General features: G+C 34.8%; 1 protein-coding gene across 2 annotated transcripts in view; it reads left to right on the forward strand.

The window, feature by feature from the left end:
- Nucleotides 1–5,563: 5,563 nt before the first annotated feature.
- LOC145295876 (E3 ubiquitin-protein ligase TRIP12-like) overlaps nt 5,564–22,832 on the forward strand; it is a 279,814-nt gene continuing 262,545 nt past the window's right edge. Inside the window, exons 1-2 of one of the 2 annotated variants that reach the window (XM_080141617.1) lie at nt 5,564–6,014; nt 22,424–22,481. The gene's annotated coding sequence lies outside the window, so the exon portion shown is untranslated. The remainder of the gene's footprint in view (nt 6,015–22,423; nt 22,482–22,832) is intronic. The other variant, XM_080141619.1, reaches the window with a different exon arrangement.

Here is a 22,832-nt window from a genome sequence, read left to right on the forward strand (position 1 = left end):
TCCCAGACCGGTCCTGCAGAAAGCAGGTCAGTCACGTGGCCGTTCAATTTAACACATGGCTTGTTCAACTCATTTCTAACCTACATTTTGATGAAGAAGCAAAAATAAAATAATAAGTGATCCTCGAATTACCGTTCACATTTTATTTTTGTGGTCGTGGCTCACCCCTAAGCTGTGATTTCTCAATAATGTCTTAGATAAACAGTAACGATTTCCACAATGCCATCATCAGTCATGGAATTCTCTAGCTGTTTTCCACAAGAGTGACCAACTTTTGTATGAGTTGTTTAACAATAGATGGGTCAATCGAACATTCTTCTTGTTTCTTTGTTCTTTGCTCTCCCATCTGGAGTTTAACTCTTTGCACAAGGCCATCATCGTCATGGTATGCTTCAAGAACTCTAGCTAGTTTCCATTCATTCTGAGACTTCTTCTTCCTTGATGACCACCACATCATCAGCTTGCATATTTCGCCTTGGAGTGTGCTACTGATGCCGGAGAGTGATATTGGCAAGGTATTCGTTACTCCACCGACTCCAGAACTGTTCAGCCAAATATTGCACCCGTTGCCAACGCTTTCTGATACAACAAATCTTCCTTGATAAATTCACCAGGTTAGGGCAGGGGAATGGAGGACTTCATAGTGAGCAGATGGTTGGGTGTCAATGGCTCCATACTGGTGAGATTATTGATATCGCTTACAGTGAGAGGACGACTGTTCACGATAGCCATGGCCTCGTAAAGGAAAGTCCTTAAGGAAGCATCATCCTTCCACCACTGTGTCTGAGGACTGAGTTCATAACGTTTCTTACTGTCCTGATTTGTTGTTCCCATATGCCACCAGCATGGCTTGAGCTCGGTGCATTCATAATGAATTCACACTCTCTGTCTGTTTGGTATGCAGTTTTTTCTTTGATTTCCTTCAGTGCCCTTTCTAATTTGTTCCTTGCCCCAACAAAATTCGACCCCCGGTCTGACCAAATGTGTCTCACTGCTCCTCGGATGGCAATAAAACACTTAAGCACATTGGTGAAGGCATCCGTTGTCATATCATCCAGCATCTCAACGTGAACTGCTCTGGAACACAAACATGTCAGGAGGAGACCATATCATTTATGTTCCTTGCGACCTCGCTTGCTATAAAATGGGCCAAAACAGTCCATGCCACAGTAAATGAACAGTGGCAAGGGAGTGACGCGATCAGCCGGGAGCTCTGCCATCTTTTGTTTCTTCGTTCTCTTGCATGGGACACACTGCCTTATGTACTGTGCAACCACCCTACTACCACCAATTATCCAGTACCCATTGGCTCTGAGCTCGTTCAGTGTCTGCCCACAGCCTTGGTGTTTTACCTTTTCATGATAGTGTGCGAGAATAAGGCGAATAACAATGCTCCCTTTTGGGAGAATCATTGGATGGGGAGGGAGTGTCGGCGCTTTAACTGGAGTTATCTCCCTGTGGCGTTTCTAAAATCCAAACAAAAATTTTAAAAAATCCAAGATGTCTGCCTTCAACGTGCTGTCATAAAAACGTGTTTTTCTGCTGTAAAAAAAACAAAAAAACTACTCAATCAAATTAAGTGAAATTTTTTTTCGGAGATCTTCAGTTCAAAATGAATACGTACAATATAACTTTTTTTCGATATTTTCATTTTTTAATGCCTTCATTAAACTGTATAAGTACCAAACCGTCATTCGGTATTCTGTTGGTTGCGAGTCAGTGTTTCCGTTCTCCCACCATAAGAATTGCAAATAATGTCTGTCATTCTCATCGACATGAAATCTGTGAACATTCTTTTGACGTGACACATAACATCAATGTAATGCCTGTGGAACCTGAGGAGCACTCCAGTTAAACTGTTTGTAAGCTCAGGCCCTGTCAGCAGGTGGTCGTTTAAAGCAGTTCCCTCTTTCGACTAAGAAGCAAAAAATAAAATAAGTGATGTGTTTTCAAGGAAAGGGAAAACTCCCCTTGTTCCTTGAATTACCGTCCACATTTTATTTTTGTGGCTGTGGCTCACCCCTAAGCAGTAGCTGCTGGCAGTTACATGCCTGGCGTTGCCCGGATGTTTGGAGGTGTGTGTTAAGCAAAAAAAAAAAAAGTGGTCGTAGGCAGGCAGACAGGCTTGAATGCGTACTACGAAGGAGGAAAAGAATGTGAAAAAAAAGTGACATCTTTGCTGTTTTATCCATCACCAAACCGGAAGTAGCGAAGATTTAAATTAAGGTTAGTCAATCGAAAAGAGGGGATGACTTTCGAAAATATCGGCGAACAAAAGTGACCCCTCGTTGTAGAAAAGTGCCTAGTTGAGGATGACAGAATTATGTTTTTAGCCAGTTTTTCGATATTTGTAACCCAAAGGGTCAAGCTACAAACGATACCAGTCTCGTGAAAATCCATCGCCTTTGTGGAAAAAAAAAAAAAATTAAATTAAGGCTAGTCAATCGAAAAGAGGGGATGATTTTCGAAAATATTGACGAAAAAAGTGATCCCTCCTTGTAGAAAGGTACCTAGTTGAGGATGAAGGAATTAATGTTTTTAGCCACTTTTTTTTATATTTGTCATCCAGAAGGTCAAGCTTCTAAACGATACTGATCTTGTGAAAATCCGTCGCTTCTGTCGAAAAAAAAACTTGATGTCTTTGCTGTTGCGCCCATCACCAAACTGGAAGTGGCGAAGGTTTAAATTAAGGCTCGTAAATCGACTTTCGAAAATATCAGTGAAAAAAGTGATCCCTCCCTGTAGAAAAGTGCTCAGTTAAGGGTGGAGGAATTAATGTTTTTAGCCAATTTTTTTATACTTGTTGTCCAAAGAGTCGAGCTTCAAAACGATACTGATCTTGTGAAAATCTGTCGCCTCTGTCGAAAGCTTTAGACATACATACATACATACATACATACATACAGACAGGTGAGATTTATATAATAGACTATCCCGAGTGCCTGGCATTGCCCGTGTATTTAGAAGTGTGTGTTGAGCAAAAAAAAAAAAAAAGTGGTAGTAGGCAGGCAGGCTCGAACACGTGATGCGAAGGAGGAAAAAAAGTGAAAGAAGACCTGACTTCTTACTCCATGACACGACCGGAAGTTCAGAACGTTAAAATTAGTAAAGTCATTCTAACTGATACGATGACTTACAAAAATGGCGACACAAAAAAAAAAAACAACCCTCTCTATAGAAAAGTACTCAGTTGAGGATGAATGAATTAATATTTTTAGCCAATTTTTTTATATTTGTCATCCGAAGGGTCAAGCTTTAAAACGATTCTGATCTCGTGAAAATCCATCACCTCTGTTGAAAGTTTTAGGCAGAAATACATATGGACATACATACATACATTTAAACAGACATGTGTGATTTATATAATAGACTATCCTGGGTGCCCGGTGTTGCTCGGGTGTTTGGGGGGAGGGGGTTGAGCAAAAAAAAAAAAAAAAAGGTGGTATAGACAGGCAGGCTTGAACCTGTACTGCGAAGGAGGCAAAAAAAAAAACGGGGGGAAAAAAAAACGTGACGTCTTTGCTGTTGCGCTCATCGCCAAAGAGGAAGTGAGTTATGTTTAAATTAAGGCTAGTTAATTGAAAAGAGGGGGGGATGACTTTTGAAAATATCGGCAAAAAAAGCGAACCCTCCCCCCTGTAGAAAAGTGCTCAGTTGAGGGCGAAGAAATTTTTTTTCGATATTTGTCATCCGAAGAGGCGAGCTTCAAAACAATACCGATCTTGTGAAAATCCGTCACCTCTGTTGAAAGTTTTAGGCAAACATACATACATATATATATTTAAACAGACAAGTGAGATTCATATTATATTATAGAAGAAGAAGAAGAAGAAGAAGATGTTACTAACCCTGACGTGACAAGCACCGAAAAATCATATCTAAAAAATAGCACGGTCCATATTCCATTTTTTTTTTTATTCAATTTTCACCCCAAACAAGGCACAGTGCTACTTTGAAGTATGGGGCTACTATTGGGGACATAAGTTGCAGGGATATTATGAAGGGAGATGAGCAGCAAGATGTCTGTTCACATTACACTTGAACTTCTGCATGTCAGTACAGTTGGGAAAGCAGTATCCCGGAAGCGAGTTCCAAAGTCTAGCAGTTTTGGGGAAGAAACTATTGGAGTAGAAGTCTTTCTTACACCTAGGGATCTCTACTGGGTAGGAGTGGGATTTAGTTGGGTTTGTCGGGGGTATTTACGTCAAGGGGGTACAAGTGCTTGTAATTTGCCATAGCATTCACCATTAAAATACTTATAGAACAAGCAGAATAATGCAACATTTCGTCGATGGGACAGGGGCTGAAGCATTGTTGACAGTTCAGGACCTATCAGGTTGGTGACTTATAAGTACCAAAAGCACACAAAAAAAAAAAAAAGAAAAAAAAGAAAGAAAAATCAGAATTAAAACGACTCCCGGGCAACACTAGATAAATGCAAGGAAAAAAAAACATGAAAAACAACTTTTAAACAATTTTTATTTTGAATTAAATTTATTTTTATAATTTGGAATGACAAATAATTTAAACTTTAAAATAACTTTAAAGTTTAATTTAATTTTTTGGTAAAACTTGCGGAGAATGCGTTGTTTTATGGTTGTTGTAAAAATGGAACGAGAATTCAAATTGCGTTCCGTTGTATATATATATATATTTTTTATTATTGTGTTCCAAAAACGAAAGTAATCGAAAGACTAACATTCAACAATCGTACTTTTTATATATAATAAAAAAGAAAGATTTTTTTTTAATATAAATACAATTTTATTAACAAAAACGAAATAATTTAATTTTTAAAGGAAAAAGTCAATTTTTGGTAGTTTTTTTTTTTTTTTTTTTTTTTTTTTTTTACATAAGTCCAACTGCCAACTCATCGTTAAATGTCGACTTTTATAGATTTTCGGGTATGCTTAAAACGAATAAACACTCCAACCTCTTCATGTTAAGAACGGCTTTCGGAATAGACACCCCACCTCACTCTTCTCAGCATACCCGAAAACACCTATAAAAGTTGATATGTTGCATGTGAACGATGAGTTGGATGTAATGCAAAAATGTATCAAATTTAAAACGGAACGAAATTTAAATTTCCGTTCCATTTTTACAACAACCGTAAACCAGAGCATTCTCCCCAAGTTTTACTAATTTTTTTCTTTTTTAAATTTAAAATGAAAACTTTTTTCCTGCATTTATTCTAGATAAGTAAAAATAAAAGTTTAAATTACTTTCCTTTTAATTTCTTTTTACTTATAGAAATATCAATAACAATTGTTTTATTGTTATTTTCCGACTTGTCAGGTTTGTCTTGGTTCGTTCCGTTTCACTCAATCTGGGTTTTTCATCGCAAGGTCATGGTGCTACTTGCTCCGCGAAATTGCTGGTGACGTTCATCTTAAATATTTTGCTTGTGATGTTATGTTTACACATTTTAATTGTGCATTTATAGAGTTTCGACGAGTAAAATAAATTAACTTTTTTTTTCTCCAAATGATTTCTCATGTAATAATATTTAAGATAATAAAAAACTCCAACATTTTTAACGCCTATAGACACTTAGTTTCTCATATCAGCCAGTTCATCATCCACACACCCCATTTAATGACATTGCCTGTTAATTTGAGAATAAATTAACATAAATAAGTGTTTATTTATTTTACCATGTAATTAAATGTACTGTGGTTAAAATTCGAACTAAATCCCGGATCGATATGGAATTATCCGATCCGAGATTTAAGATTCTGAAGACTTAGGTGCTCCGCCGAGAAAACAACAACAACAACAACAACAACAACAACAAATAAAAACAAAAACAAAAAACCAAACCAAAACAAAAACAAAAATAAAACACGTGACAAAGAATGAAATGAACATCACTTCAAGATTTTCGTTTATTGAAACTACGACTACGACGGTACAAGTTTTTTTTTCCCTCCACAGAAAGATGGTGTTTTTCTAGTAGGAATTTTCCATGAAAATGAGTATTTTTAGGGAATGTTTTCCGTTAATCTGATAAGGTTTGTAACTTTTATTTGTAAACCTTATTACACACACGCGCGCACACACACACACACACGCGCGTGCGCGCACACACACACACACACACACACACACACATATATATATATATTATTTATTTTTTAGAACTGGAACTTTCTCTGGCATTTGTTCCTCAGTTGTAACAAAATGTAAGCCTTATTATTGTTCTGTATAAAATAGATTAAAAAACTAAATAAACTTTTATTTTTAATAAAACAATGCATTCCTTGTACGCAATATTTTAATATTTTCTTTATAGTCATTTTCCGTAGCACCCCACGCACGAGTAAAAACCACCACAATAATATAAACCTCTACAATTGAAATCAATTCAAACCACAAACACAAAACATTGTTTAATAATATGCACAAACATTAATGAAGGATTAAAAAAAAATATAATTTCGCTTTTTATCGTTTAAAATATTTTCAGTGTTTATATAAATCAACCCCATTGTTGCCATTATTGTTTAAGCAAAATTTCATTATTACAACGACTTATGACAAAACAGCTGACCGTACAAAATGAAACCCGGGTTTGTGAAACGAAAACTCAAAACACTGATTTAGTTAGCTGTTTTATGCGTTTTTTAAATTATTTTTTTTTATTTTGTTGTTGAAATCATTCTTTTTTTTATTATTATTTATTTAAAAAAAATTATTTTTATTTTATTTCGTTGTTGAAATCATTCTTTTCTATTCTTATTTATTTACCTCTTAAATTATGCAGAAATTTCTATTCTTATTTATTTACCTCTTAAATTATGCAGAAATTTTTTATTCTGTAAAAGAACACTAGAATACAATTCTTACAACAAAAATATGCGGACCTGTACGAGAGTGCCCACCCCTAAAAATGCGTGTTGTACACCTGTAACTTTTCCCCCCCGACGGTTATGATAGATTACAGACTTCAGTATCAATTTAGCAGAAAAATATTTTGAAAAAAAAAAAAAAAAAAATTGATGACTTTTAAGAAAGGGATTCACTTTCTCGTTACTTCATTGCTACCTGTTTTTTTTTTTTTTTTTTTTTTTTTTTTTACATTAGGTCCACCTCCACAATTTTCTTTAAAATGACGACCCATTTAGGTTTTTGACAATGCAGAATAAGAAAATCTCATTTAAACTTTGAAGAGACAAGTAGTTTTCGAGATAAAGACCTATATTATGCACTGTAATTCACTGGCGGCCATGTTTTGTGAGGAATTTCCACACATAGGTTTTGCCCCTGGCAGAATGAAAGAAAACCAATCAGAATTACAACAGGCTCACCTTTTAAACTTCAACATAAATTTTATTAAAGCAAAAAGATCCAAGTTGCAAAAGATGCGTCATCTTCAGCTATCTACCGTGATGGATGGGCTCGTAACATCCCAAAGGGGTAATAGTTCATCTTCGAGAAAAGCTGGGTGCAAAACTCCGCCGATGAAGAACGCTGCAACAGGCTGAAGAGTTGAGTGATATCTTCCAAGATGGTCACTGCAAGTCCGGTAGCCTCCGGGAATCCACTCCACTGTAGATAACTTTCCAAATGGCGGACAAATGACAGGTCAAACTGTAGACCTTAATTTCGTCTCTAGCAGATATTATATTGTGATGATGAAAGTAATTGATTCACTCAGCACAACAGCGTGCGATAATATAATAATTCACCCAACATAAGGGCATTAGTGTTTGCAAATGATAATAACATTTCGCCCCACATTAGGGCATTAAAACGTCTCAAAGAGACAAAGTAATTTTGATAATTTTGAGGCTACAAGCCTTAAGTGAGAATTCGTTACATCCTTTTCAACCCGTGTCTGTCTCAAATCTGATGATCTGAAAGGATAAATTTGTTGCCAAACACATCCTCGCCAATTAATAAATAACAAGCAATCTGAATAGTTCAAACAAAATCGTGGGCGGACAACCTGACCAATAAGAAGCCTGCTTATTTCTGCAGAATTTCTTACACACCGCCAAGGAAAGGAAGATAGTAATGGATAATCATTACTTTTTTTAAATAAGATAATGATGTACTTTAAAAAACTGTCAATAAGTGACAGATAAGAAATTTGTCCTGAGGGACTTAACATTTAATACAAGTAATACTTAGTAATGAATTCAATGTGTGTCTGTCTGTTTCCAAAATTCAAAATTTATAACTAGTAATTCTAGTCTAACTAGATGAATTATCAATAATAAAGAAAAAGTTTTTCCACTGCTTCCAACGTAATAGATGTATGGAAACTAAAGCTGCTTTCAGGACTGCGAGCAACCAGTGTAAGAAAGTAATAAAGAATGCAAGAGAGTTGTATGCTCAGTCTGTCAAGTCAAAAGTAGCTGAGCAGCGGCTTCGTTCCCACCAGTTTTGGCAAATAGCAAACAGAATCCTAAACTGAAGCGTGTGCTCTATCCCAACTATCATCAATGGACCTGAGGTAATCTCGTCAGCATCAGACAAAGCCAAACTCTTTGCCAAGAACTTTGCAGCTAATTCTACCCTTTGCGACCAAGGCTGCCAACCCCCAATATTTCCTCCTGTATCAGAAAGCACACTATGTGATGTTGCCAAACTAATCAAAAACCTTGATTCCAACTGGTCCTAACAGTATTCCAATTATAGTACTCAAAAAACTTCAACCAGAACTAGCGCCCATACTTGCAAAACTGCTTATACTTGGTTAGAGCATAACAGAGAGGGAAAGTAAGAGACAAAAAGACAGGAAATTTTTTTTTTTTTTTTTGTAGCACATGAAAAGGTAAAGCCGTAACAATTACCCACTAGTATGGCATTGAGAGACCCCACCAGAGGCTACTGCATGGTCCAGAATCCATTCCCCAAATGGCAATACAGCAGTCCCAGTACTTTGCGCCTGCTGATAGGACAGCCTCCTTAGTGGTTAATCCAAGGTTCGGGTCCCTGACTATCAGGCGGATAACGTCAGTCCAGACAAAACGTTTACCTCCAGCATCCTTACTAGTGACATGGCCACAAGGATAGACATAGAGACAGAAAATTTCCGACATCTCAGACTACTGTTTACCAAGTACTACTGACCTTTAAAGCAACTTTTTCTTCACCCTTTGTCAGAAAAATCACTCATTTGCATGAGGACTGAGGGACAAAAAAGGAGAAGCGAGAGTTACTGGAACTGTCGATAACACATCCACTGTATTATCTACTCTCCATTAAATAAAAAAAAAAAAGGCGGGGGGTATAAGGGACTTATTAATATCTACTTAGTAAAGTCCGGGGCTCAATTATCAATTCAGGATGCTTTTGAAGATAATCTCCCCTCCCATATTAATGGGTGGATGTTTTGGCATTATATATCTCGAGTTTGAATAATTCGAGCTCCACCTTATAATTAAAATCCAATAATTAACTTTTATCAATTTGTGAAGTCGGCTTAATATTAATTTACATTTGAGTTTAGATAATTATTCAAGATTTTAATTTGGGAGGTTCTCGTTTACATAGGTGACTTTTTTTTCTTTCCGTTTTACATGTAACAAGACGATATTGGTTAACAGCATATTTGACAAAGATTTCAGAACAGAACAAAAAAGCAAGACAAGATAGGTAAAATTTAGTTATGACTTTTTAAGTCAAAGCTGTAATAAGAAAACAGTTAGCGGTAATTAGTACAAATTAGGCTAAAAATTTGGAAACATTTTTTAATCTTAGCTGAAGAGTCTGGAAACAGCGACCTACCCTTTTTTAGGGTCATATCGGAAGTGGGAACCTAGCAGACTCATTTTAGCTACATAAGGATATGGTAGGCGGTGTGTGTGTATTTTGGAGGTGGAGGGGGGTAATGCTTTTATTTATTTTTATTTTATTTCTTTGTCTATTTTTATTCTTTTTTTTTTTTTTTTTGCTTTATCTATCGGGATTGAAATCTTCGAGCTTCACCTTATTATAATTAAAATCCAATAATTAACTTTTATCAATTTGTGAAGTCAGCTTAATATTAATTTACATTTGAGTTTAGATAATTATTCAAGATTTTAATTTAAATTGTGGGGTCTGCGTTCGCGCCTAGTCCACAAAGTATGGAAATAAATTTAAAAATTAAAAAAAATTAAATGGTGTCCTACTGGTCAAACCCAACACAACTGAAATGATACCAATTATCGTATGAGTCGCAACACACCATAGGTGTTGTTCCATCATTGGTGATCGAACATATAGGGCAGAGGAAGGGGCCTCCTTCCATAAATTCTGCTACTGCAGATTTAGAATCCTGTTTTACCTCTAGGGGATAAATATTTTTTAATGAATGAACTTGGACACATCCGTCCTTCAAAACTGATGCCAAGTGGACCTTATGGTCATTACCAACTAATAATTTAATTACTTTGCCCAAACCCCAGAAGGGTCAGGACTTATTTGGTGATTTGATAAGAATGATTGCACCCTCCAACACCTTCGGGGGGTTCGCCATCTTTAATGTTGGCATCTACTTCTCTAATTGAAGCAAATAATCATTGTGCCAAATATGTCTAAATTTACTGACAAATTCATTCCTCAGTTCAAGAGAACGCAAGAGTGTATTTCTATTAAGGTTCTGAAGAAAGATCCTCCGAACTATAATTATTGATAGGCAGGCTGGGGTGATATCCCGTCTGTAAAAAATGATCAGGGGTCAGAATATCAAGGCTTCTATTTGAAGCTGAAATAAACGTTAGTGGCCTATCATTTATGGCAGTTAGCAAATCAAAATTACTAACTTTCCTCTTACCCAATAACTTGACAGACACTGCTTAACAGTTTTAATCAATCTTTCCCATGCTCCCCCATGCCAAGCAGAGTAAAAGAGAATGGTATAATGAACAGTAGTAGTTGATTTTAAATGTTCTTTAAATTCGTTGGAGATAAATACGTCTGACAATATTATATCCGATGCCAAGAATGATTTAGCATTGTCGGAATGCACATGGGTGGGCACACCAAATAAGTTGATGAACCTAATAAAGGCTAATAAGAAAGAGTGTGTGCTCATGTTTGGCAATAATTCCAGATGTGTAGCATGAAAGCTGATACAAGTAAACAGAAGGACGTACATTTTGACATCCTGATTATTATTTTTGACAAAAAAAATGTCCAGTAAAATCTACACCCACATGTTTGAAGGGTTGGACAAAATTTACCCTATGAAAGGCCAGTTGAGACCCAGAGGGGGCCGTGCATGGTAGAGAAGTGATGATCTTACACATAATACAGCTGTGGAGAACAGATTTCACTGCTTGTCCCCTCCTGGGGGATCCAAAAACCGGATAGCCTTAATTTGCTAAGGGTAGAATTTACTCCTATATGACAACAATTCAAAGGAGATTCAATAATGACCAACTTGGTCAGGTGACTATTTTTTCCTAACAGTATAGGAAATTTTACCTCATATGGAAAAATATCTGAGTTCTGAATGCGTCCTTGGGTCCGCATCAGTCCATCCTCATCTAGAAATAAGCCAAGGGCCGTCACCCTTAGGGGTGCAACCTTATTTGAAGGTTGTTTCAAATAATCTAATTCCAAGGGAAAAGCTTCATTTTGCATATGAGAAAAAAGCAACAATTTAGCTCTTTTATAGGTGTCAGTACTTTGGTTTCTTAATTTGTCACCAAATCTTAAAACTTTTTCCAAAACATTGTCTTAGGTAATGTGGTGAAATCAGATATGTTAATTGGAAAACGACTCTCATCTAAATTAGCTTCATCCGAGAACATACATGTCACGATTTTTTTGTTATTGTCGTTAAGACAGGGTAAGGGAGATATGGGCCAGCAGATGGTTACTTGATTAAGCCAGTCTCGTCCACAGATCCAAAATTTGAACATTTGTTCGAACTTAGAGGTTAAAAGATCTGCTGTTGTCCAGCGAAAGAACATATTTGAATTTAGGGGTTACCCCACATTTAAGGCTAACCTCCTCAATAGATTTGCTTATATCTGATATACGATTTTCCACAAAAATATTCTTTTTTGAACCCTTCCCATTTAAAACCCACGACAGGACTACTAGTGCATCAGACACAAGAAAAAATGATTTAATATTGATAGGAAACATGAGGAATAACTTTAAGGGCTAGATATATAGCCATCAATTCTAATATAGGGAATGATTTCCCTAATGGGAGCCACCTTAGCTTTGGCGAATATCAAGGAACACTGAGCCCCTTGTTTGGCATATAAAGAAAATCTGTAAGCATGCTTGGTTACATTGCAGAAACAAATGATTTCAATTGGGAGTTCTCCAGTACTACACAATTGGAGAATTCAAAGTTCAATATATTGTTCAACTCCTTGGTGTGTACTTGCCACGAGGTAATAAAATCTTCAGGGATTTGCTGGTCCCGAGATAAGTTATTTTTCCATAATTGACTGATAATAATCTTCCCCTGAACAGTGACAGGAAGAAGTCATGATAATGGATCGTAAACACTCGAAACTTGAGATAATATCCCATGTTTTGTTTTGACATTATCATCTATTACTGTGGGAGTAATTTTAAAGGAGTCCCGTTGAGGGGAATATTTTTCATAGGTGGGGGAAGGAGGTGTAATAGTACCATCTTCCAACATTTTACTTTGCAAGCTCATGCAATTGGAATTGCAGAATTGAAGCTCAAAATCTGCCTCCTTTAACCTGTCACGGACATTGCTATAAACTGAAATCAAGGAATCACTATCATGACTAGTAGTGACCAAATTGTTAACATAGAAGTTTTTGGAAATCGTTGAAGCAGCTAAGTTTGCCTCATATTTTTCGACATGGAATTTGAGTATAAAACTCAGTATAAATGGACTGGCATAAAAACCAAATACAGGGTGTCCGTAAAGTTACTATACAGTAAAATATTAACTATTAATACAAATATAATACAATAAAACAATAAGACTGTATAGTAACTTTACGGACAGCCTGTATAATTGTATTAAATCTGTAGATGTACAATTTACCGTCCACCCTAAGAAAGAAACAAAATTTATTTTTATCTTGGATAGATTTCAATCGGATCTGTAAAAATGCTTTACATAAATTGCCCAGGAGAACATACTTGTTTTCTCCGAAAGCTAGTAAAATATTTAGCAGTTGTGCCATTAAATTGATGCTCGAATAAGCTGCAATATTAAGCAAAGTACCACCATTACACTTAGAACTGTTGAATACTGGACGGATCTTCGTAGTTATTCCCTGACCTTCCTTAATTACAGGTTTGTGGGGAATCCATATATAATTCTCATACGTTCCATGTGGAACAGAGAAGGATTCAATAATCCCGCAGTCTTCATACTCCTTGAAGACTTGCATATAATCATCATACTGTCCCTTACTGTCTAAGGACTGGGCCACTCTCTGCATTATTCACAGTGAGGACACATAATTGGATTCTATCTTAGGAAGTTTTTTCAGGGTTCCATGGTAGATCGATATAATATTAGCTGTTCCTAAGAACAATAGCTTCCTTGAAGGCATTTATTTTTTCTTCATCAAGAGAAGACAACTTTTTATTTTCGTCAATACCAATGGAGTCTAGGGATAAAAGCGTTTCTACTCCATGTTCAACAGCAGCATCGTCGAAAAACGATTGAAGTGCATCTTCATAAGTAGCAACAGGATTTAACATGCTATCGATTAAGTATGAATTGCACATAGGTAGTGCTTTAATAATTTGATTAAAGGTCGGTAATTCTTCCTTAACCTTTGCATTGTAATTAAAAAATTTAAACCCCTATCCGAAGGAAATTATGTACTTGGGAAGTTTCCATGCAGAACCTCCCAAATATTTAATTAAATGGAGATTATTTATCCATTGAATAAGATCCAGGCCCATTTATGCCATGAAAAGCAGACCTATTCAATTTAGAGTATCCAGGACAAAGATGAAAACCCTCTTTAGTCAATTTTGATATGATCTCATCAAATTTGCCCACTTGAAATTTTAATCTTAAATCATTTGCAAACAACGCAAAAAAAGAAAGGGACGCTGATGTCCCAATTTAAGAGACACATCCAGCTCCCTAAGTTTTAATGAATTAGTACCCACAAGCATATTAACAGGCATTTCCACCATCCCTGGTTTTAATTTATTCCCGAAACTGAAACTGTTTAATATTACCTCAGAAAAGAAGAATTTCTGGCTACCTGTATCCAAAAGACAGTAAAAATAGACTGAGAACCCCTTCGCCTTCATTGATATTTTGAATACAGGAAATATACATTTTTTTTGTCTCGATAATGATGTACATCCCACAAAGGGTTTGGAACTTTTAGGGCACATAATAGAAAAATAGTTCTTAAAACCACAAATGGCGCAAGGATAAGGAAAACCCTTTATCCCCTTGCAAACAGTTTCAGAGTGCTCACCTAGGCACCTGATACATAATTTGAGTTCTTTGGCTCTTATAATTTTTGAGTCAATATCCTGATATTTGAGACAAATTTTAGTTGGGTGATCAGTAACCCTACATAATTTACAAAATTTAATTATCTCACCATTATTAACGAGAGACTTAGTTATTAGTACTCTTTTTTGAATTAATGTGTTTAGGCTCAGAACTCATTGCCATATCAGATGAAGAAGCCAACATTTTTGGCGGGCTATTTTCCCACCTCGGCACAACTAATGGTGATGCCATCATAATATCCAAAAATGTCGAAAGTGTACGATATGATGAAAGAAAGAGAGGGGAAACGTTCATTAGATTTATTCATTAACTCCTTGCGCACGCTGTTTGGAAATTTAGTAAACAGAATGTGAGCATTCATAGTTCCTGACGTAGAATTATCAGAAAAAAAATCGGTATTAAATGATTTGTCCATTTCAGTCAATTCTAGCTTAATGTGCTCGAGAAGAATTTTGAGGTCTTTAATTGGCAAAAATTGCACTGGTCGAGGAATAATATCCTCAAAAATTTGGTTCATAATCAAAGATGAATTAAAAAAAACAAGCCAAAGCCTGCTTGTAATTTTCGGGGTTTATATCCAAATTGGACATGAGATCAAATGCCTTTCCTGCCAATTTAGATTTTAGTAAAAGTAGTTTATTTGCATCATCTAGATGTGTAAAACTCAAATTTTCTAAAGAAGCTATGAAATTCGAATTTATCTGAGGACAGATCCCAACTGAATTGAGGACACTCTAATTCCATTTTCATAGGGACAGTAGCATTAGACTTCCCGGGTCAGGTCACAAATTTGCCAATTTTCCTTTAACTTCCGCCATAAATCCCGCCAAATCTTGACAAATATTCAATCTCTCCTCAACAGTATTTAACTGGTTGAAAAAATCATTCGGCTCGGATATCCATTTATGCATATTTGGAGAAAAACTCCTTTTAGATTCCCCATTTAGCCTTTCTCCTATCCAAGCTAGGATCGTTGTAATTCAAAATTTTTTTGCTTCTATTCGAAAAGGCAAATTTAAATTAGCCATGATGTTTCGAGACTACTGATAACCCAATTAATGAATGATCAAAATGGCCGTTCCCACATGGGAATAAAAAAAGGTGCGAAACTACAAGTTGTAATGTTCCGACGTTAAATTATAGTTGTTGAGAAAAAAGTGAAAGAATTTGGTTACCCAAAACACCGGCCAAATAAAATATCTATTAAAACAACGATATAATTTAAGACAAATCGTATGAACCCTCGTTAAGCCGAGTTACTAAATTCGACTACATGGGGACAATTTAAACTAAATTCTCCAACACAACATTTAAGCAACAGACAAGCAACATCAATAAAATTACAATTAATAATTTTTTTTGATATTATCTTTTGATCAAGGAATATCATTTATATCTTCACTTGATGAATAATAAAAGAAGAAAAAAAGTTGTTTTTTTTCAAGTTACGATTTAATAATATGGCAACGTTTTTTTTATCTTCAGTTACAAATTAATAAGATGGACAATGTACCTTTTTTTTTTTTAATTTACAAATCACGACAAATCTAAAAACGCTTAAATATAAAAAAAATCAACAATCCGACAAAAGAAGCATCGACATTTATACTGCAAGTTAATAGTACAAGAATTTAAACTACAATTATAAATCAATGTGACTCTTGCAAGAAAAAAAAAATTAATAATAGGGGGGGGCTACATCTTTTGCAAAAAAAAAAAAACGATGTGAGGAATTTCCACATATAGGTGTTGCCCCTGGCAGAATGAAAGAAAACCAATAAGAATTACAACAGTCTCATCTTTTAAACTTCAACGTAAATTTTATTAAAGCAAAAAAATTCAAGTTGCAAAAGATGCGTCATCTTCAGCTATCTACCGTGATAGATGGGCTGGTAACACCCCAAAGGGGTAATAGTTCATCTTTGAGAAAAGCTGGGTGCAAAACTCCGCCGATGAAGAACGCTGCAACAGGCTGAAGAGTTGAGTGATATCTTCCAAATGGCAGACAAATGACAGGTCAAACTGTAGACCTTAATTTCGTCTCTGGCAGATATTATATTGTAATGATGAAAGTCAATTGATTCACAGAGCACAACAGCGTGCGATAATATAATAATTCGCCCAACATAAGGGTATTAGTGTTTGCAAATGATAACATTTCGCCCCACATTAGGGCATTAAAACGTCTCAAAGTAATTTTGAGGCTACAAGCCTTAAGTGAGAATTCGTTACATCCTTTTCAACTCGTGTCTGACTCTAATCTGATGATCTAAAAGGATAAATTCGTTGCCAAGCACATCCTTGGCAATTGGTAAATAATAAGCAATCTGAATAGTTCAAACAAAATCGTGGGTGGACAAACTGGCCAATAAGGAGCCTGCTTATTTCTGCAGAATTTCTTACAGTTTGTACATGCACGTGATAAACAAATAGGTCCACTTTCACAATTTTCTTTTAAAATGTTAAGAACGGCTTTCAGAATAAACATTCCCAACCTCCCCATGTTAAGAACAGCTTTCGGAATAAACACCCTCAACCTCCCCATGTTAAAATATGTGGAGGTGGACCTAATCTAAAAATTCAACTATGCTGATTAAGAAAGTCTCATTTAAATTTTGCAGATGTACGTTACTAATTTCTCGGTTGTGAAAAAAAAAGTAGACTTGTTTCCGCTGGGTGACAGTGTTGGTCGCAGAGAAGTAGATTTGTTTATTGCATCCGCGCATACAAACATGGTGGATAGTGAATTACAGTGCATAATATCGGTCTTTATATCTCGAAAACTACTTGTCTCTGCAAAATTTAAATTAGATTTTTTTTATTCAGCATCATCATAAACCTATGCAAGTCATCATTTTAAAGAAAATTGTCGAGGTGAACCTAATGTAAAAAACAAAATACACAGGTAGCAATGTTATAACGAGAAAGTGAACCCCCTTCTTAAAAGTCAATAATTTTTTTTTTATTTATTTTTTTTTTTTCTGCTAATATGATACTTAGGTCTATAATCTATAATAATCGTCGGAAAAAAACTTTAAAAAAAAAAATAGGTTAAAAAGTAAAAACATGCATTTTTAGATGGTGGGCACACTTGTACAGGTCCGCTCAAAAATAAATAAAAAAGCAATTAAAATAAATATGATTCTGCAATAGTATTATGTTTTATCACCTAATCCCGCTTAGTTTACCACTTAAAAGGAAATTAAAATCTACTTTATTTATTTGTGGCGGACCTGAATGAGAATCAACCTCCCACCTAAGAATGGCATTCGAAAAAAAAAACAACTTCCCCATGTTAAAAACGGCTTTAGATTTTTTGCATTTTTTTCAGTAGACTATTATTGATTGGACATTAATATATAGGGGAGGGTGTGATTCTTGCTCAGGTCCACTTTATTTTGTTTTGTTTTTGTTTTTTTTGTAGGGGAGAGCGGCTAATATGCTTCAACGGCCTTTAAAGATAATGTGAAAGAAAGAATTTAAAAATAAAAAATTTAAATTAAACATTTTAAAGTGAAGGATCACTTTCCTAAATGATCACCCACTTCTTGGTCATGTAGCTGTGATGAGGCATGTAATCGTTAGCATTTTTTCAAGTTTGGTGGTAGGATAGAGAAGGGCGGGGTTATAAGTTCCAAACATTTTAAAAACATGTAGAAACACTTCAAACATTGCATAGGGAAGGGGGATCTAAAATGTAGAACTCCACAATTTCCACTTTTTTAAAGGATTTGCCTTGAAAAAGTATCATCATTAAAAATTAATTATTTCCTAATATTTTAAAGGCTGTTAACACAAAAAAAAAACTAGGGTGGATGTGTACAATGCCCCCCACCCCCCTCACTTTGTATTTTTTTTTCTTTTTGTCTTTTTACTACGGATTATTATCGATTGGGCACTAATCTAAGATATAAAAAAAAAAAATGAAAATTTCAATATTTGTAAGGGGTATTCAATCTCTAATACAATGTTCTAGTAAACCAATCTCCCATATTGTGACCACTTCACAAGAACATCTTTGTTCTGGCAACATTTGTGCAATGTTTTTTTTCACTGTTTGAATTGTCCTCTCCGCTAGGCGATTAGATTGTGGATATTGTGGGCTGCTTGTTGTCTCATTTTGTTGCAAATTTTTTATAATCATGAGACTTGAATTGTGGGCCATTATCAAAGATTGCCTATTTAAGTATTCTATCCTTGGAGAAAATGTGTTTTATCTGGTTTATCACTGTGCAGTTGTGTCGGTAAATTGGAAGAATTCAAAATATTTTGAGTAGTAACTACCATTAGATAATCTTTCCCATGCAGACTGAAAATGTCTGTACCAAGGTTAGTCCGATTTATCATGATATCAATAGTTCTAAACTTTGTCAATTGCTATAGTGTTGAGATGAACCATTTTTTTTTTTTTTTATCATATTTTCTATTTCTTTGTTCATGTCCAGCCAAAAAAGAGCCTGCTTGGTATGGATGTATGTTTTTTTTTGATTCCCAGATGTGCCTGATGCAAGACTCTATGCATTCCTGCTTGCATATTGGTTGGTATTACAGTTTGTTAGACTTTTAATATTAGCCCCTCCTGGTATGATGGGTCATCTCGAATATTAAAGTAAGGACGGAGGCTGGCGTTGAGGCTATGTCAGTAATCTGGGCATCAGACCATAATTTGCTGTTGCTGTTGTTGACAAAATTTACCCTATGAGAGGGCAGTTGAAATCCAGAGGGGGCTTTGCAGTGTTTCACCATTAGATGTTTTAGTTGTCAGCTGCTGTCGACATTTGGTATTGATGGCTATTGAAGACAACAACCATTTTTTTTATTGCAACAATAATTTAAATAAAGTAAAAAAAAAATTGTCACAAACAAAGTTTAACAAAGGAATAAAGAATTGTGTGCTTCAATATCAAACTCAGATTGTAATCAAAACTCTAACCTCTCCCCCATGAAATTCACCCGCTGTGACAATCCGGCTTTAGTAGAGTGTATTCCAATTTCTGCTGTAATTGTTCATTTGACCCTGAAATTATAAAAATTGGTCAGTCATCTCATGAGTTGTATAGCAATAACATACTGACTTTTTAAGAGTCTGTTGCGGTGCGTTTATGCCATGGTGTGTATTTTACCACAGCGTTCATTTTTCATTTGTAAACAATCTCATATACGCCATCTATCAAAAAATTACCCTCATTACTGCTGGGTGCTAAAAATATCAATATCCTTTTTCTTGTTTCAAACTGAAGAGAAAGAAACATAAATTTAACCATTTCTCCACGAAGCAAAAAGGAAGAGACTTTGATCTCTAGTTGAATTATTGGAAACTCTATTTATTGTGATTGATTCAGTGGAGAATTAATTCTATGCATTTGTTTTTTTATTTCTGAGAGCGATGCCTGTTGTAAAAATACTATCTCATAAATACAGCATGTCTGCAACCAGCAAGAAGACGGCCAGTCAAGTTGACAAGCCCGGCAGCCAAATGGTCTCAGCAGTAGTTCAGCCTCTTTTAGAGCTACCTTTTCAACAACACTTAAGTGAACCACAAATTACTACCAAACAACTACTACTGTCTGCCTGCTCCCTTAGACCTCCCTTCAACTAGTGGTCTTCAGCGCCTCCTGCAGTAACTTGCTGCAGCCTTTTCCAGTGACTCCTGCCACCTTCAGCAGCTTTCAAGTACTGGTTGACGTCAGGCTACTCACTCTAGAGCCTGCCAACATCTGGTGCCTGTAGCTGTCAAGCTACTCTTTCTAATTTCTGTCAACGTCCGGTTACCCATTCCAGTGCCTGTAGCTGTCAAGCTACCCTTTCCAGTTCTGGTCAATGTTAGGCTACCCACTCTAGAGCCTGTCAACATCCGGTTACCCATTCCAGTTCCTATAGCCGTTAAGCTACCCTTTCCAGTTCCGGTCAACATTAAGCTACTCACTCTAAAGCCTGTCGATGTCTAGTTACTTATACCATAGCCCACTGATGTCCAGCTCTGCAACCTGTTGATGCTCACCTTCTAGAACCCACTGATGTCCAGTTCAGCAGCCCGCTAACACCTATCTTCCAGTGCCCTACTGACATCAGGCTGATTCTGATTTACTTGGACTTACCACAATCTCCAGGCCTTTTCAAATTAACCATTTACACTTATTTCTTTTTAGAAAATAAAAGGCAATTTGTCATCTTTAAACGTACTTCAGCTTTTTGTCATTCTTCCTTTTGCTTGCTGTTCTCTTTTTGCCTGTGTCTAATATTTTAGTTGAACAGTCGATTGGTTTTATCACTTTTCACTTTCCTCTGCAATGAGTCTATGATAATTTTAAATGCCTATACAATAAAAAAAAATGGAAACTTATTGAAGGCACCTTGTAACTTTGATAAACAGACATTGAATTATTTTTTAATTTACATATCTAACAAAATGAAAAATAAAATAATGGAAAAATTTATGGCGCTTGTCCAGAATTTTCTTAATATGAAAAAAACAAAAATAAAATAAAATTGTATGATGTAAGTACCTGTGATGGAAAGAAAATATCATACACTAAAAATCATGTAAAATGATCAAGTAGTGTTTATTTAAAAAAAATCATTTTTAAGCAAATTTAAGTTTGGTACTTGTTTAGTTTAATCAAACATTAAAAAAATTGAAATATTTAAAAAAAAATTATATTGTACATAACCATTATGGAATTAAGTTCTCATAAAAAATTTCACTTGATTTGATCTAGTATTTTTTTTTCTTTTTTTTTTTTTTTTACAGAAGAAAATAAAATTTTAACAAGGTCAATAATGTTGTGGCCATTTTGCCTACTTTGCGGATGAGGAGGGGGATCACCAGGGAAGATAACTCCAATCATTGCCTAAAGTTTCTCATAATTTGATGAAATTGTTTGGAAACATGGTCAGAAAAAATACCTTATTAAACATTTTATTTTTGTTTTCACTTATTTTACAGAGTTTCTCTGTCGTTTTTAATCCCTTTTTCATTTTGTTCTTTGTTAATCACTTTTTCGTTTAAAGGCACTCCTGCCTCGTCCGCAAAATAGGCAAGATGGCCACGATACGATCGATCTCATTAAATTTGATGTTCCTCTATAAAAAAAAAACTATTTGATCAAATTAAACGATTTTTTTTTTTTTAATGAAAACTTTATTCCATAGAGGGTATGTACAATATAATGTTTTTTTCAATATTTTCATTTTATAATGTATTGATTAGACCGTAACAAGTACCTAAATTTTTTTCCTATGTTAAGAATGGCTTTCTAAAATATTTCAAGTTACAATTATTTAGTTATCGCTCTTATTTTTCTAGACTTTTTTGAAAAAGGTGTTGCGAGATTGTCTCTTGTAGTTTAGCCCTCAAATTTAAATTTCTTATTTAAAAATAAAACTGATCAATTTATGTGCATTTTGGTATACAATATTTTTCTTCCCAACATATGTACATTGTACAGATTTTTGTTTTATTTTTTGTTTTTTTAATAAGGGGAAATTCTGGAAAAGCATCAAAATAACATTTAAATAAATACTATTTAAAGAAATTGTAAGCATGACAATATTTAAAATTATTTTCCTCTGAGCACAGACAGCACTCAGACAATGCTAGGTAAATATGGCTAGTGTTTGATAAAACTAATTGTACATCGTAAATTGAATTTTTTTGTTTTGAAATAAAATTTGAATTTACCTTTTGTCTTGAAAATATAATTATAATGGTTGCCACTTTTTTTTTCACTAGCAATTGAAAGAGGCTAGCCAAGGAAGAACAATAACTCTAGTTAATAATTTTCTAATTATAGGACAGGATTATTATGAACTTGATCTGTTGATCTTCCTTAACTACTTATAAAGATACCAACTTTTTTTTTCTGGACTAGTTTTCTTTTCAGCACTTCATATGAAACTTGCTAGAACTTAATGTTTTATTATTTTCATGTTTTTTTTTCATTTTTTTACTTTTTTCTTTAAAATGTAAAATCTTTTTCATTTTTTTTTCAGTTGTTCTTATCCATAAATTTAGTTGAAAACTAAAGAGGAATCAATACTTCTTTTTACGGTAATAAACATTTTTTTTTCACTTTTTTAATTTTCAAACATTGTTGTATAAAAATGTTGGACTGCTTGTTAAGATAGACAACAGATCGATTTTTTTTAATATGTGGTTTTAAGCAAAAAAACAACAGTACTTACTTAATTATCATGTCGACAATAGTAATATATCCAAAAATTATGAAAATTCATGAAGTAGAAAATTATTTATAGTTAAAAGTAATTTTTTATGGAAAATTGGGGAAATGCCATTTGCCCCAGATGTGAACACCCTGAAGATTGTGAGTAAAGGGACATACTTATCTCCCTTTTCACCATTTTAATGACAACCAACATTTTAGCCTTATAGCGATAGACT

This window comes from Euprymna scolopes, chromosome 16 (assembly GCF_053919585.1).
Source record: "Euprymna scolopes isolate OS-2025 chromosome 16, ASM5391958v1, whole genome shotgun sequence".
Taxonomy (NCBI): Eukaryota; Metazoa; Mollusca; class Cephalopoda; order Sepiida; family Sepiolidae; genus Euprymna; species Euprymna scolopes.